General features: G+C 48.5%; 1 long non-coding RNA gene across 1 annotated transcript; it reads right to left on the reverse strand.

The window, feature by feature from the left end:
• Positions 1-298: 298 nt before the first annotated feature.
• On the reverse strand, positions 299-17,436 carry LOC138169761 (uncharacterized). The gene is made up of 2 exons (XR_011170458.1): positions 17,246-17,436; positions 299-1,065 (listed from the first exon to the last, which is right to left on the reverse strand). It is a non-coding gene; the product is annotated as an uncharacterized lncRNA (long non-coding RNA).
• Between the last annotated feature and the right edge of the window lie 6 nt (positions 17,437-17,442).

Raw genomic sequence — 17,442 nt, forward strand, 5'->3', positions numbered from 1 at the left:
TCCAGGACTTCTTCAACAAAAGGACTGTCTTTCACCAGTGGACAAATCTGGCAAAACAACATCAAAACAGACAGACAAAGTACCAGCAAAACAGCCATGTCTCCTCAGTCCTTGGCCGGTCCGGGGGCAGGTCTCAAAAAAAGTAGGACCCACAAATCCAGCACCCTGAAAATATCTTCCAGATAGATTTGATTTCCAAGCATCAGGAATCAGCAGTCCCTATGGAGATTATGGGTTCTGGGCTACACAATTTATCCTTATCTTTAGGAAGCCTTCTACAATTAAAAAAAAAGGTTCATTGATGCCTTTCATTTTAATGTCACAGCTGTTTCCAGATATACAACATCCCTCTCCTTGATCTCAATACAAAAGCCTCCCTCATAACAAAGTAAATGAGTTAAAGAAAAAAAAACTGTATTGTGATCAGTATATTCAACACTCATCCTCCCTAGACCCCGACCTCTCTTTGGAGATTTGCAGAGATGAGTGGGACCTGGAGTGCCTACTTAGAATTCAGGCCAAATTAAAGAAGGACACCCCCCCCCCATGACACACCTGGAAAATGGTCACCCACCCTTTGTTTCAAGACATCCAGCGAGTGGGGCTGGCTAAGTGTGTCCAAAGGCAGCCCTCTCAGCGTTGGGATGCCTGAGATCCTTAGGAGGTTGGATGTTGTTCCCCCCATACACACCCCCAAGCCTAAATCTGCCTTCTTACAGCTCCCCCTCCCCCATTGCTTTTGGTCCTGCCCTCGGACCAAGAGGACTGAGTCCCTTTTCCCCATGACAGCCCCGGAGGAAGCGAGGCTTTCCTACTGGAGTTTTCTCTTCTCCAGGTTAAATAACCGCGTTCTCTTCAGTCCTGTTACATCAGCCACCAGCTCGAGATCTTTCCCCATCTCGCCTGCGCATCCTCCTTCACGAGCGCCAGAAGCAAGACTGAGCCCACCTGCAGACACTCCGCCAGGACCTCGGTGGAACTCTAGCTTGGGTAGCTGGAAGGGAAGCCTCTCGTAATGCAGCTCATGTGCGCAGCGGCGGGAAGGCTGGCTGCTGCACCGTACCGCTGAAAAAAGAAATTGCAGACCACTAAATTCCCCGATCTCCTTAAAAACATGCCTGTTCTCAACTTGCCCATCTTGAAACCCCCAACTGTGAAACTGATAGGGTTTCTTTGGAGGGGGGAAGGCAGGTCACTTGGGGTTAAGTGACTTGTCCAAGGTCACACAGCTAGTTAAGTGTCAAGTGTCTGAGCCTGAATTTGAACTCGGGTTCTCCTGACTCCAGGGCTGGTGTTTTATTCACTGAAATAACTAGCCTCCCCAAAACTGATTTTTTGAAATGAAATATAAGTCTCTAGGTTTATTGCTTTTATGATTCCTCTTTTTAGAGTCAGCTCCATGTCCTAACCTGTCAAGTAACCTTTTTTTGGATCCCGACCTGTCATCAAGCGTGCAACTAGGTCACCCAGTTTTGTAACACGGGCCAATTAGATAAGCCTCTGTCCAGAGCTTGGGTCCAGCATGGATCCCTTGGATACTCCACTAGAAACCTGTCAGCCTGCTGTTGACTCTTCTCATTGGGCCATAATCACAGCACTGTCCAATGCACATCTCTCCCTTTTCGTAAGAATAACGAGTCCCTTTATCAAATACTTCATTTGAATCCATGCCAACCATTTCTAGCTTTCCCCTAATCTACCAGTTTGTAAACCCAGCACAGAAAGAAATAGATGAAACCAGGAGCTAGAAAGAGCTCTTGGAACAGAGTTCCTGCCTTCAGGGAAGTAACATTCTAAGGGATTATGGTCTGAATTGGACAGAGAAGACTGATACAGAATTCAAAGTAAGGAGGAGGGGTTGTTAGGTGGTGCAGTGAATAGAGCACTGGCCCTGGAGTCAGGAGGACCTGAGTTCAAATGCGGCCTTAGATACTTAACACTTACTAGTTGTGTGACCTTGGGCAAGTCACTTAACCCCAATTGCCTTGCCTTTCCCCCTCCAAAAAGAAAAAAAAAAGTAAAGTAAGGAGTTTTGATCAATGGTATTTGTAAATCACTTAGCAGTACCTAGCACAGAGTAGGCATTTAAAAATGCTTCCTCCATTCTAAAATGAGGTCAAGATTATTCCTTTTCTCTTCAGGTGATGTAGGAGAGCCCCACAGTTCAGGGGATCAGGAGATCTCAGGGTCGTTGGGGATAAGGGCACTGATGCCATCTCCCACTTGAACCAGAACCCTATCTAGAAGAGGACTGACCAGCGGTCATCCAGCCTTGCCTTGGAGACAAGACTGGGGAGCTCACCGTCCTGGGGGGCAGGCCGCGCTGCTTTGGGATGGCTTTGCTGTCATTCTCTTCTTGGCCGGCCCCAAATCTCTCTGGCTACAACTTCCCTGATTGTTTCTTGACCTGATTTTTGGAGTCTACGAGAACAAGGTGAAGGCCTCTGCCGTGGACATCCCTTTAGATCCTTGAACTCACAGACACTGTTTGTCCTTCATCTTCACAGAGGACCAGTGGTGTCTTGGCTGGTGCGTGAATTAGGTTTAAGTGAGGCTGGGCTGCACAGCCATCAGCTGCACTCTCTCTTCCAGTGTCATCGACGTCCAGTGGCCGGACAAAGGCCCGGATGACTGGTGATGGCCGGGATGCAGTGGACGGTGGCCTCAGTGTCTTCAAGGTCTGACCAGTCTCTAAGCGCCCCACAGCACTGCCCTTATGGCGGTTGGACAGCTGGTTCCCATCCGCCCATTCTGCCAGGCCATGGAAGGCTTCACGTGCTGGGGCAAACACCCCCTGACTTGCTGCTGGGAGTGAGGCCTGCCGGTTGCCCTCAGCCCGGCTCAGCCCCCCTGCTGAGATAGTTCCCCCCCCCCCCCCCCCCCGGCCGTGGCTGCTGCCCAACTACAGGTTCTTGGTGCCGAGGTGGGAGCTGAGTGATGGCAGCCCTCACCCCAAAGGTGCTCATCTTCCCTGAAGACCTTTGCCCCTGAGATGTCATGGACAGGCATAGGAAGGGAGATGACAGATGGAGGTTCTAGGCCTCCCTGGATACCCCACACATTGCACTCAGATACCAACAGGCATCTAAAGTACCAGACCTAAAGTCAGGAAGATCCGGGTTCAAGTCCTTCCTCAGACACTTCCTAGCTATATGGCCCTGGCCAAGTCACTTAACTTCGGCCTCAGTTTCTCCTCTGACAAATGGGGATAATCATAGCGCCTGCCTCCCAGGGTTATTGGGTTGGCCTTGGTGAAGTGCTTGGCAACTTTAGGGTGCCATAGAAATGCATTGCTGTCATTAGTGCCATTTGCTGGGCAGACAGTTCTCTGGTTGCCCTGCCTCTTCTCTGACTGGAGAGGACCAGCTCCTTCACTGCACCCTCCCAGAAGCGCATCCACCGCCCTTCCCAAAAAGACCAAGCAAGCTTCCTTGACTCTCCCATCCCACTGCCTACTCAGTTGAAGGCTTTGTTGGTGTTCAGTTGTGTCTGACTGTCCCTGACCCCATTTGGGATTTTCTTGGCAGAAATACTGGAGAAGTTTGCCATTTCCTTCTCCTGATAATTTTATAGATGAGGAAACTGAGGCCAACAGGGTGAAGTGACTTGCCCAGGGTCACACAGCTAGTAAGTGTCTGAGACCAAACTTGAACTCAGGAAGATGAGTCTTCCTGACTCCAGGCCTCTCTCTGTTCTCTATGGCACCACATAGGGGCCTTCCTATCCCCCAGATCCTTTTCAGACCACCTGTTATCACCCCCCACCCTTACCCCACAAAGGGAAAGGTGGAAGAAGCCTGTGGCCACCCAGGCACATATGATATCAGCCCAGAGAAGAGGCCCAGGATGTTGGATAGACTGCCCAGTAATTTGGCGTGTTACCTTCCCAATTTCACACCATTTGCCCTGATAGGAGTTGGACCCTCCTCCCCAGCTGTCATCTGAAATGTCCATCTTTCCTCAACCATGACTTTCAAATTTCTAATGATGTTTGTTTGTTTTGATTGAACAAATATGTCGTGGGCCCGAGGGCAGGAGGGAGTGTAATTGGTTACAGGCTGCTGGCAGTGGGGAGGGGAGGGGGGCCTTCCACTTTCCAGAAGGGCCTTTGGGGTCCTGACAGCGGGGGAGGATCCTGAAGCCTGATCAAAGTGAGTGCCTTTAGCTGCCAGTCTCCTCTGAGGAGCTGGGAGGGGCCCCGGGCACCACCAAGGCCCAAGCTTGAACAGAAGTTTAAAACAACAAGGCCCACTACAATTTTCAACAGGATTGTTTAATGTTCAAAAAATGGAAAAAATCTGCCCTTCCCCCCTTAACCGCAGGAGGCAAGGCTGGATCCGCAGGGGAAGGAGCCCGCTGGCCTCCCTGGCCTTGGCTCCAGTGTGAACAGCCCCAGGGTTCTCCTCTCACGGCTGAGCATCTCCCAGCCCATCTTCTGGACCCGAATACATGCCCAGAACTTGGAGAAAAGATCTTCTCTCTCCATCTCCTCATCTCATTATTTTTCCCAGCACACACTGGGAATGGCGAAGGTCCTCGTGCCAAAAGCTGCTCCGGATTCCAGGCGATGTTTTCCAATAATTAGGAGCCCCAATGGGTCTCTTAAGGACCCTTAAAGGGTTCCATATGCAGACAGCCAGATGGAGCGCAGAGATGAACACTCTTCATTTCAGGCCATGGGGCCTGGCAGCTCACATCCTCTGGGCGGGCCACTGGAGAGCTGGCCATAGGGGTCAGGACGACGTAGCCATCGGCTCCTTTTGGGGAGCTGTGCAGTCTGTCCCTGACCCCCATGGGGCTTCCCTGGCTAACAAGCCCACCAGCCAAAGGGCAGGATTAAAAACAAACCCCCAGACTCATTGGTGGGGTCTCTCTGGGGGTATAGGTCATGACCACCGTCACACCTCAGAAAAGAGGGGAGTGCAATGATATCCCTCCCCAGAGTGGCCCCATGGACAGCACATCCTTCCTGGACACTCTGTTACACCAATCCTCAGAGGCAGGAAGAGGGACTGAGCCTGAGATTCCATTAGGAAGAGGAAATCCCAGATGACCAAAGTCCCTTCTCCATTTCAGATATTCCTTCCCTGAAAGTGGTAGCTTGCTCAAAGGTGAGATCTAGAGAGCAGGGGTCATGGATTTCTGTTGTCCCAGGTCTGGCGGGCAGTGCATCAGATGTGTCTGTGGAGGGAGAGTTCACAGGGCACTCTGAGGTTAAAGGACTTGTCCACAGTCACCCCACTGGACAGTATCTGTCAGAGGCTCCACCAGAGCCCTGTCTTCCCAATCCTGTGCGAGGCTGTGATTCCTCTCCACCCTTAGCCCAGAGACATCCGGGGCCTCTCTGGCTCTAGGCTCAGCATCTGCCCTAGCAGCCTAGCAGAAGAACTAGAGGAAAGCCCCTTAAGGAATGAGAACTTCAGGAGGTTGCTGCAGTCATCGAGGACAATTCTCCCATTTCTCAGAGGAGAGGACTGAGGCCAACACAGGAAGGCATCTGTGCACAGCTATACCGCTCATCGCAGGGGAGATTCGGGCTCAGATCGGCCTCTCTGACGTTCATACTGCCAGGGCCAGTTTCAGTAACAAAAGGACTTCTCTCCCAAATAATCTTGTGAGGGAAGTGGGGTACAGATCCCCAGGCCCATTTTACAGATAAGGAAATGCAGACTCCCAGAGCAGAGCTGGACCAGCTGGAGACAATGGCCCCGAGCCAGGGACTCTTCACTTCACCGTCATCCACTTTCCAGTTTCCTCTGTACAGACCTGTTGTAGGGCATGGGGGTGCATAAGCTTGTGTGGAAGGTGGAGGTCTGTTGAAGTCGTTTCACGGCTCCTGAGAGGCAGGTGCTGGTGCAGAGAGACAGAGTGATGTCACGGGAGGCAGTGAGACTGATTCAAATTCTCCATCTGACAAGTATAACCTGTGTGTCCCGAGGCAAGGTGCTTAAACTGGCCTCAGTTTCCCCATCTGTAAAATGGGGATTTTACAAGCCTCTGTGAGGCTCAAACATGGCAGAAGGAGTCCCCATGGCTGCCTCCTTCTTGCAGGGGCATGGGGTGGGACACAAGATCACCCTTCATCGCGTACTCCAGGAGCCTGGGCTCACATGAGCGTGGCATCTCAGGTGCTGAGGCTGCTGAGCTATGGGGGTCCTGGCACAGACCACTGCCCACAGCAGGAGATGATTAGGCAGAGACGCCGTGCCTCCTGCTAACATCCCATGATTCATGTGGCTGTGCCCTTGGGCAAGAAGCTTCTGCCCAGCAGCCACCACGGGACAGGGAGCCAATCCAGCGGCTTAGCTACTGGCCACTTGGTTGCTCTTCACAGAGATCAATGGGAGACTACCTCTGCCCATGAGCAGTGTGGGCAGGAGATCTGGAAGCCTTGGTGTCGGGGCGGGGGGGGGCGCGTGACCCTGAGCTAGCCAAAGCCTTGGAAGCAAGGTGCCGCAGGGTGCTGAGCTCTGTGCCTCGACTTCCTGTCCTGTAAAATGAGGGGCTTGGCCCCACTGAGGTCTGAATTTGAGGTGAAGGCTCTTGCTCTGACCCCTTCACTGTGCACAGAGACTGGGGCCCAGGGAAGACAAGAGAGGTGCCCAGGATCACTCAGGAACCCAGTCCCCAGGGCAGGGTTGGAATGCAGGAGCCCCGGCTGGGGAGTCTGCAAGTCCAGGGGCTCATGGAGAGGATTGCCGCCTGGGGGTGAGGAGCCTGCCTCTGAGCACTCATGCCACTGCCTCTCTTCGGTTCTCTTCGCTCTCCTGGCCTCAGTTGCTCTCAGATGTCCATCATGCATAATGGTGCCTGCTTAGCCTTAACTTTCTCAGCTGTAATAGAAAGGTCTTTATTTAAAGGCTCCCCACGGTCTAACTTGAATGGTCGAAGCAGAAGTAGGTTTGTTTTATAGAATCCTGGAGTTAGGCAGTTAAAGGTGTCCAGTCCCTCCTTTAGACTCTGCTTGAATACCTCCCAGGATGAGGAACTCACCACCTCTAGTGGCAGCCAGTTCCATTTTGGAACACCTCCACTTGTTGGAATTTTTTCCTTATGTTTGGCCATGACTGATAGCAATAGCTGCCTCAGACTCCCTCTGTGAGCTGTGTGTGTAGACCCTCCATTGTCTATAGTCCTGGGGTACTAGTAACACTTCCCCAGAGCCTCCCACAGCCCCCCCCCCCCCCCCGCCAACACGCTGGGTTTCCTGACTCCATTCTCTGCCTGCCCTTGTTCCACAGAGGGTTAAATTCCTTCCTTTTCAGGCCCATCTGATGGATTCTGGCTCATATTAGAATCACAACAGGGCAGGAAACCACAAGCGTGAGTTTCTTATGGAGGGAGGGCATCTGTATCCAGCTCATGTGACCAGCAAGCACTTAGTGGTCCCCCATCGTGTTACTCCCTCAGCTTTGATGTCCCAAACGGGGCTGGGGTGGGGAAGCGCATCCTCCTCCTCCCCTCCCAATTTGGCTTCTGCCTGGAGCCCCTCAGGCTGTCCCAGCTTGAGAGCATCTCATGGAGGAGCTTCCCAGGCATTATGACACAGGGGTAAACTGAGGCTGGAAGAGAAGCCACACAGCTGCTGCTTTGAAGAGATCAGAACCCCCTGCCTGGCCTGTTGGGCTTTCACCTGCTCCTGGTTTCCCCCATTCTTTCTTAGGCCCCAGGGCTCAGCTCTGCACAATCACAGGCTTTTGCCCCAGAGACCTGGGCTCACCCCTGCCGCCACAGCAGAGCCAACAAGGGGCCGTCCAGGAAGGACCCGGCCTCTTCTCTCCTGGCTTTGCCCCTTGATCCTCATTCATAAGAAATAATCTATGGACCAGGAGCCCATTTTTCTCCATGTTCCCCCTCCCACCCCAAGAGATAAGAATCCTGACAATAGCTGGCATTTCCCCAGTGCTCCAAGGTTGGCACAGTGCTCTCATTCTGATGGTGCTGGGGAGGATGCAGACAATGACCTGCTGGTGTTCCTGGATGGGCTCTTACACAGCATCCAAAGCTCAGGGGCCTCCGAGGCCATCCCCAGGGAAGCGGATCATCATGGGGGCACAGGCCAATCCCCACTGGCAGGGCCCCAGGCAGTGATCTCCTCTGATCCTCGCCTTTACAGATGAGGGAGGTGAGACCCAGAGATAGCAAATGACTGACCAAGGGTCACGCAGGCAACAAGGCCACTGCATTGAACTGTGGCCAAAAGTTTGGAGTCCAGGCCAGAGAGATAGAAGAATTTGGTTCAAATCTCACTTCTGCTGCTCAGGATTTAAACTACCTTGGGCAAGATGTCAAACCTCCCTGTGTCTCACTTTCCCCATCAGTAAAATGAGAGGCTTGGGCTTGATGGCCAATGTGGTCACTTCCACTTCTAAAAGCAATTTTTTTATTTTGCTTTTTGAAGGGCAATTGGGGTTAAGTGACTTGCCCAAGATCACACAGCTAGTTTTTGTGTTAAGTGTCTGGGGCCGGATTTGAACTCAGGTCCCACTCAGGGCCTGTGTTCTATTCACTGCGCCACGTAGCCACCCTTACTTCCACTTCTAGAGTGATCTTTGAGCTTACCCTATGGCCATGGCCATTTCCCCCAGGCGCCATCTTGCTGGGTGTTTGTACTAAGTGGGACTGGAGAACCAACGTGTCTCTGTTATCACAGAGATGACATCAGTGGTGTAGTGGATAGAACAGCCAGCCTGGAGTCAAGAAGCCCTGGGGGGAGGAAAGATGGAGACAGAGAGAGACAGAAAGAGACAAAGAGAGAAAGACAGACAGAGACAGAGACACACAGAAACACAGAGATAGACAACAAAAACAGAGAGAAAGAGAGACAGAGACAGAAAGACATAGACAGACATAGAGACAAAGATAGACAGAGAAAGACTGAGACACACAGAAACACAGAGGCAGATAGACAGACAACAAAGGTAGAGACAGACAGACAGAGAGAGACAAAGACAGATGGAGACAGAGACAGACAGAAACAGAGATATAGAAAGACTGAGACACACAGAAACACAGAGGCAGACAGACAAACAACAAAGACAGAGACAGACAGAGAGACAGAGAAACACAGAGACAGACAGACAACAGAGACAGAGAGAGAGACAGATAGAGAAAGAGACACACAGAGAGAAAAAAGAGAGATAAACAGAAACAGACAGACAACAGAAATATAGAAAGAAAGGAGGAGACAGAGAGATTCTGTACCAGATGCCTGGATAACTGAAGTCCCTCACATCTTCAGTCTTTAGGAAAAGAAACCAGGGGAAAACCCCCAAACCCCAAAACCCTGAAACATCCCAGTGAGGAGGCATGGTTGTCCCATTCATGGAGCTGTTTGAGGAAAGAAAATTCCCAGACTTCTTTTTGTGGTGTAACCATAAAATTCTAGACTTTTCGATCTAAGAGGCCTTGGAACTCATCCATCCCATAGGGCACCATAGTGATAAATGCAAACTATGGTCTCTGCCTTGCTCATCTCACAGGCACAGTGTGTGTGTTGGATGAGATAATGTCTGTGAGACAGCCTGGTGTCATGAACGTGATCTCCAGATGCAAGGTACGGGGGTGCTTCAGGGTTGCCTCTTCTCTAGCTACCAGGTGGGCTAGATGCCTGAGCTCCATTCTAGCTAGGAGATAATGTGAATCCATTCTTCCAATGAGAAACCCAAGCCCCAGGTCTTCCCAGAGTTCCCCAGGCAGCTTGAGGAAGAGTTGGGACCAGAACCTACACACTGTGCCCCCCAACATCTTACTCTGCCCACAAAATTCTCCTGTCTCTACTTTCTAAAGCTGAATCAACATTAGGAAAATCTTCATGGAATCAATTCTAAACCTTATCTGCCAGCACTTTCTAAGCCACTCACATGCCCTGGGCATTTGGTGATTGATCATGGAGCACTTTGCATATTGACCATTTTGGGGGCTAGAATAGTTCTGAATATTCCCAAGCTCTGAGGACAGTGAGGAGTAGCCCCAAAGCCTTTCTTGCTGGGCATTCTGAAGCACGGGTCCCACTGACCCAGACTTTGACAGCCCATGAGCACTTCCACGTCCCCCTGACGCATCTGAAGAGCTTTTGGGTGGAAGGTGTGATCATGAGCCCACTGACAGATGGAACCTGGAGGCTCATCACTGGCAGACTGACTGCTGGGAGATTATGGTTTGGATGATGCCGATGCATTCACGAATTCAAGAAAAATGGGCCATGGTCCCGTGTTCTGATGTTGCAGGGATGTTGGCAGTGGGTTGGGAACCCAATCTAGATCTCAACAAAATCGAAGGTCAAAACAGGCAAAGACAGAGACAATGAGAGGTAAAGATGAAGGCCTTTCTGGAGTCAACACACTTGTCGACACCTTCAAAGGGGCCCGAAGTTTTGAATAGTTTAGCTACATATGAAAAGACCAGAAAAGACAATGGGATTTCCCCCAGAAGACTGCCTCGGTGCTCCTGTCCCCCACCATTCACTGGCTTAATACCCTAGCAATCATCACTTTAATAAAGGTAACGATGCTATTGGCAACAGTAATAGCCAGCATTTATATCATGCCTCATATATTCGAGGCACTACGCAAGTACCTTGCACCTATCTCATCTTATCTTCACAACAGCCCTGGAAGGCAGGCGCTATTATTTTCATTTTACAGGTGAGGACACTGAGGGAACAGAGATGAAGTGACTTGTCCAGGGTTGCACTGCAGACATCTCTGTGACAAATGCACTGCCATCCACCTGTAGCTGTGCATAGCCCTAAGTAAAGTTGGGGTCCTTCGCTCCATTTATGTTCATGTACTGAGCTTGAACTTCTCCCACACAGCAAAAGCAAACTGCAGAATGAGGATGCCCTCCTCTCGTGTCCTGCTTTGGAATCTGCACACAGAAAGGCTCATTTATGTACAAGCGCGTGATTTTTAAAAAAGTGATTACGGTGTAATGGTGAGAAGATACTGTATACGATTTCATTAGCTCCAGTCCGACCTATTGAAACAAGCTGCTGATTCTGAGAAATGAGAAGAGGACAAAGGCAAGTGCATTGAATCTGACTGTCGACATTGCTTAGAGAAATGTAGGTGATGTCAGGGTGACTGCAGGGAGGCTGGAAGACACCTTGTCTGCTTAGCAAGCAGAGACACAGGTCACCCAATGGCTGTACGTGACCTAGAATACAAGCCCACGGACTTAGGGACCATCTCATCCATCCCCCTAATTTTACAAACTAGGCAACTGAGGCCCAGGAAGGGCTGAGGTCTTGCCTATACCAGCAGTATCAGAGCTGGACCTAGAATCCAGGCCTTGGGTTCTGTCCTCAAGACCTCATAGAATCACAATATAAATAATCATTCCAAATACAGCTAGTCAGTCAGCAAACATTTATCAAGCACTTACTATGTACCCCATGCAGTGGAAGCTCTGGGGATCCAAAAACAGGCAAAAGACAGGCCCTGCCCTCCGGGAGCCCCCAGTCCGCAGTGGGAGATAATCTGCACATCACCATGCATCACCAAGCCATGGACAACATGGAGGATCCTGTCCCCCAACAGCCCTGCAGGGCAGAGCGGGCAGCGGGTAATGTTCCCATTTTGCAGATGAGGAAGCAGAGTCTTGGAGAGATTCGGTGATTGACCCGATGTCCCACCACAGGCCAGTCCTGGAGCCAAGGTTCTCTGACTCCAGACTCAGCACTCTTTGCTCCGGCACTTCTGGGTCTCATGGAGTCTGTGCCATCTTGGAACACTCAGGAAAGGTGAGGAAAGCACAAAAAGAAGGGACAAGGTGTGGACGCCGCCCATGCCGCTGTGTCCCATTCAGGAGGCTCCCCAGCTCGTCGAGCCTGAGGCCAGAAAGCTTACGGCTCATCCCTGTGCTCACACAGCTGTTAAGGGCTGGGTACAGAATTCCCACTTTGCTCCACTCCTCATTCCAAGCCCAAAGCACTGTCTGGGCTGCATAGTGTCAGGACTGGTTTCCCAGGTAGAGACTGGCCAAGCAGGCATTCGAACCCAGCTCTCTGACTGTGAACCTCGATGCACCGCTCCCCTCCTCTGCTTTGGGAAGCTCCTGTTCCAGCGGGCTCAGCATCCGAGTGGATGGGGGTCACAACCTGGCCTTCCCCCACCATGCCATGGGACATGATGACAGGGCTCTGGCCTCTGCATTTAAGCTGAAAGGATCTTGAACCCAGATCTTATCTCTGAGGCTAATTCTCTACCCACCAAAACTTTAATAATGATGAATACTAATAGTTATTTTCTTGCTAACTTCATGTGGTTCTGTAAGGCTTGCAATGCCCTGTACACAGAGCCTCTTAATACATCTGTACAATAATCTTTGGGGACTTCCAAGTTCATGCTCCTTCCAAAGTGGATTTTCTGGTACTGAGCTTGGTCTAGTTCAGCCCTGAGTTTTATTTTGGGTGTTTCAATTATGTTGACGACTCCTTCAGTCAGGGACTGAGGTGATACCGTCAAAATGTGAACTGTCTCTGTCCACTGCTGATGAGAGCAGATCATTCAGAAGGCTTCCATTTCAGTCCTGATTTTCTTCTGTTTGTCGACCTTTGGCCAGTTTTGTCTATGAATATCCTCAGTTGGGAATATGGCTGTCTTAGGTCTGATGCTATGACATTAATTTGTCTGTGTTTCTCTCCCATTTTACTGCTTTATGAGGAAATATAGCTAGGAATCTTCCATTGTCTGCCTACAGAATGTTTTAGAAGCGAACTTTTATTTATTTATTAGCAAACTCTAAGTAGATTTTGCTTTTAAATGACCAATTCGTGCTCTTGGTAGGGAGATCAAACATTAGCTGCCCACACTTATTTCTGGACCCTTTTCACCTTGTTGTGGAAACTGGGGTGTCATTGATGCTGATGCCTGGCTGTTGTTACTGTCATTATTCAGAACTATGGCATCATACATGTCGCACAGACACACACATATTTGTGTCTAACGGTAGTCATCTCTAGGGTGGGGGAGGGAGGGAAAAAGTCACATGATAACTTTGTTGTATATTTGAAAGGAATAATAAATTGTACATAATAAATCTGCAGTTTCAGGTGAGATCCTTTGTTTTTCTATTCCACTTTGTCATGGAAATGCTTGTTTTATTTTTTAAGTTTGAAATAAAAATAGTCTTAAGAAATTATTCTGCTCATCTTTATGTAAATATATGTCCAAAATTTTGATGTAGACAGATAAGAATCTATATGTATATGACACATATATGTCATTATATAAATATATCTGGATATGTCATCTCTCTATGTACTGATTTTAACTATTGTTCTAAAGGGTCAAAGGTGTGACTGCATAGGAAGTGCTTATTCCAAAATGCCTCCCATATTCATTACCAGTCTTTCTTTGTCAGTTAAGATAGTCTCATTTTCTACAATGTTATCCAATTTATAAAAAATAAAAATAAGAGCCATTCCCTAATTAATAAATGGTCAAAGGATATGAAAAGGCAGCCATTGCTTCCTCTCTTTCTACCTCTTGGTTGATCAAGAAATCTTTCTCCTTCCACATAGCTGAAAGGCAATTTCTTCTTTCTCTAATTTATTTATGATGACCTTTTATGTTTGAGTCATGTGTCCATCTAGAGCTTATCTTGGAAAAACATCCAAGCTGCCAACAACCATACAAAAATATTCTCCAAATCACTAATAATTAGAAAAATGCAGAATAAATTAACTGTGAGGTTCCACCTTCCAATTATCAGACTGGTAAAGCTGATAAAAATGGAAAATGACAATGGTTGGAGGGGCTGCAGGAAAACAGGCAAATGAATGCATTGTTAGTGGAGCTATAAATCGATCCAGCCATTCCAGAAAGCAATTTGGAACTATGTCCCCAAAGTCACTAACGTGTGCATGTTCTTTGACCCAATGATACTGCCATTAGGATTATACTCCATAAAGATCAAAAAAAAGAGGAAAAAGTCCTATAAGTACAAAAATTTTTAAAGCAATTCTTTAAATACAGCAAAAAACTAGAAACTAAAGGGGTGCCCATAAGTTGGGGAATGGGAGAACAAATGATGCTCTATGAATGTAATTATTATAATAACAGAGATAGTTCAAGAGAAACTTGGGAAAACATCTTAACTGACAAAGAATGAAATGAGCAAAGCCAGAAGAACAATTTGTAAAACGACAACCGCATTGTAAAAATACACAACTGAAAGACCTAAGAACTCTGATTAGCACAATGAGCAGCTGCCATTCCAGAGGACTGCAGAGGAAAAATCCTACCTACCTCCTGAGAGAGAACCAGTGCATTCAATATGTAGTAGGATCAGAAACATGTTTTCAGATGTTTCTGGAAAACAGGAATTTGGTTTGCTTGGCCATGTCTATTTGCTTAAAGGATTTTCTTCTTTTTTTAAGGGTGGAGGTGGGAGGGAAAGAATATATTATTAATGAAATATGTTAAAATTAATTAATACACAGTAATAGGTACATTGGCAGTAAGGGATCAAGAAAGAACTAATATAGGAAGTAGCTTTGAAAGTAACCAGGATTAGGAGAGATGGAGTTGAGCCGGAAAGGAACTGCACCTCACCAGGACGGTCAGTCCAAAGGTACAGAGGTAGGAGATAGAATACCATTTGGGTGGATCATAGAATTCTTTATAAAAGTGAGCAATGTAGAATCAGCCTGGAAAGGGAAGAAGGAGGCAGAGTATGAGGAGGTAGTTTATACTGGAGCCACTGGAATCGATCAACACTTTAGGAAATCACTTTGGTTGCCACGTGGGTGATCGATCAGAAATTTAGCCAAAGACACATACATGTGTACATTGGAGAAGGAATGTGGCATATTGGATGGAGAGCCAGTCTTAGTCAAACTTGGGTTCAAGTCTTGACTCTGACACACACTAACCCTGGGTCAGACTCTTAGGCTTAAGTCAGTCTTGAAAACTTTCAAAAACTAAAGGCTGAAGAAAAGGTGCATATTTATATTGGAAGAGGGAGTTTTCTTTTTTGGAAGTTCCCAACACCAAGGAAATCATAGGTCTAACTGAACAAAAATGCTATTTATAATATCTAGAAAGATGTTTACCTATTTAACAAAAGCTCTATCTTCTACAAAAAGCCTGTCCCACCCCCTTTAAATTGCAGTGTCTTAGTTATTTCCTATTCTCTTATTATTTCTGTCTCTTAATTATTTCCTACCTGCCCTCTCTATAGCTTGCTTTGTACACATTTGCCTGTTGTCTAGATTGTAAGCAGGGGCTGTCTTTTGCCCCTTTATTTTCCCCAGGGCTCAGCATAGGGCATGGAACCAAGCTGCCAATACTTTCCCTAACTTATCCCTATTATTTTTGGGGGGTAGGGTAGCTGGAGCCATGATTTCATCTTTGTTGCTAGTCACCAACATGGAACATTCTCTACTAAAGCAGGTCGAGAACTTCTCTATTACCTTCACTCTTCTAAAGCTGCCCGGGGCAATGAAAACTTAGGTGACTTTCCTGGGACACACAGCTGGGTAAAAGGCTGGGCTTGAGCCCCGAGTCTTTATGACTCTGAAAGGGTTGCTGTAGTCACTCCAAAGGGCCGTAACAACAGTACAGCTAATTCAATCCCAAGGAGAACACTGGGAATGCTGTGATGGGGAGAAAGAGGCTCGATAAGGAGTCAGGAGATCTGGGCTCTGGGCCTCAGTCACATAATTCTTTTTTCTCTTGGGAACTTCCTATGTTGCCAACTCCGATGGCCTTTCTTCTCCATCTTCTCTAACCCAATTTACTCTACCTGTGGACTGTGAGCACAGCTCTTTAAGGGCCTTTCCAACTCTAAAAGTCATTATCCTGTTATCGTAACCATGCCTCAGGGACTCCATGTGGACGGGCTATAATTGGACTGGATGGCCCAATTACAGATGGCAGCTGAGAGAGTCCCATTTAGTCAAAGGCCAGAGAACCAGGAGTGTCATATAGTGGCATATAAACATTTTCAAGCCAAGGCAGCTGCAAAAACCATTTCTCTTCATCCAAACCTATTTTCTCTAGATTCCGTTAAAGCATTGGACATGTGTTCTGTGACTCTGACTCCCAGGAGTCTGGGTTCTCCTGCTTCCACCACAGAGACTCTGTTGCTGTGGGGCCACCACCAGTCAATCCATCTATCCGTGAACATTTGTTAAGGGCCTTTTATGCTCTAGACACTGCTAAGCTCTGGAGACACAAAAATGAGCAAAAGTTGGTCCCTGTCCTCAAAGAGCTTACAGTCTAAAGGCGTAAATGACATGCAAATGAATGTCCACAGAGCAAGCTATAAAACCATCAGGAGGAAGGCAAGGGAATGAAGAGGGGTGGGGGAAGGCATTCCTCAGCGCCTTCAGCCCCCTGTGGGGAGGACCGAGGCTTCGCTGAGGAGGAGGGAACGTCATTAAGCTATACTACTGTAGGTGTGCTTTGGGGAGGGCGTCTCTTTTCTGATTTAGACATCTGGGAGAAAGTACATTCCCATGTGCAGATGAGCTAAATTAAAAAAAAATCCTGAGATGAGTTAGAACAGCAGGCCAAAGGGATTCCTCAATATTTCCATCGTATTGTTTTAGCAAGTAATCAAGCCACACCTAGAAATGCATTCCCCAGAGTGCAGGCAAGTGAGAGGCCACAAACTCCAAGCATGCGATTTTGGGGCTCCGCCAAGACTCCGCTACCCTCAGATTTCACCTCTGCTGTTCTGGCTGATTTGTGGCTCCAGAATCCCAAATCCAAGGGGCACACCCTCAGCAGGAGAACACCAGAGAGGAGAGCCCATCTTCCAGACCATCAGGACCAAAATTCCAGACTCAGCTTAAATGTACATTTTTTTGCATTTGGCCAAGTTGAGTCATGAATTATGTCCAGTTATCAATAGAATGGAAGGGATGTGGCTCTCTGTAGGTTCATATTTTCCCCCAAATTGCACTGTTGGCAGTGGCCTGACAGAAACATGCTCAGCATGTACCAGGATCCAACGTGCCAGAGGAGATAAGATGCCCTTTGAAGTTGCTGGGACTGGGCTGGCTAGAGCTGGAGAGAAACCAGTCACAGGGAGAAGGAGGCCCAAGAGATTTGTTTGCCTTGTGGGGCTTCCTGTCCCACCATCCACTCTCAGGTCTCCCACTGGCGTCTTCCCCCCTCCCCCCCCCCCCCATTGGATCTGCTGCAGTCAAGGTCATTGAAGAGCTGTAAGCTGCCCTCTCCCTCCCTCACATTCATTCCTCTTGGCCCCTGAGTCCCTTAACATTGTTGACCGACCTCTCCTTGGATTCCCTTTGGTGCTGATGAGACTGTGGTTTTCTGGTTCTGCTCCTGCTGCCTGATCCTTCCTTCTCTGCAGGGTCTTCGCTGGTATTTCAAGTGAAGGCATCTTCTTCCCTGTGCCCCTCCCTGCGGTCTCCATCTGTCCTCTCCTCTCTCTCTCTCTCTCTCTCTCTCTCTCTCTCTCTCTCTCT

This window comes from Petaurus breviceps, unplaced genomic scaffold (genome assembly GCF_028583685.1).
Source record: "Petaurus breviceps papuanus isolate PSGF00001 unplaced genomic scaffold, PetGlider_PUasm1.0 373, whole genome shotgun sequence".
Classification (NCBI taxonomy): domain Eukaryota; kingdom Metazoa; phylum Chordata; class Mammalia; order Diprotodontia; family Petauridae; genus Petaurus; species Petaurus breviceps.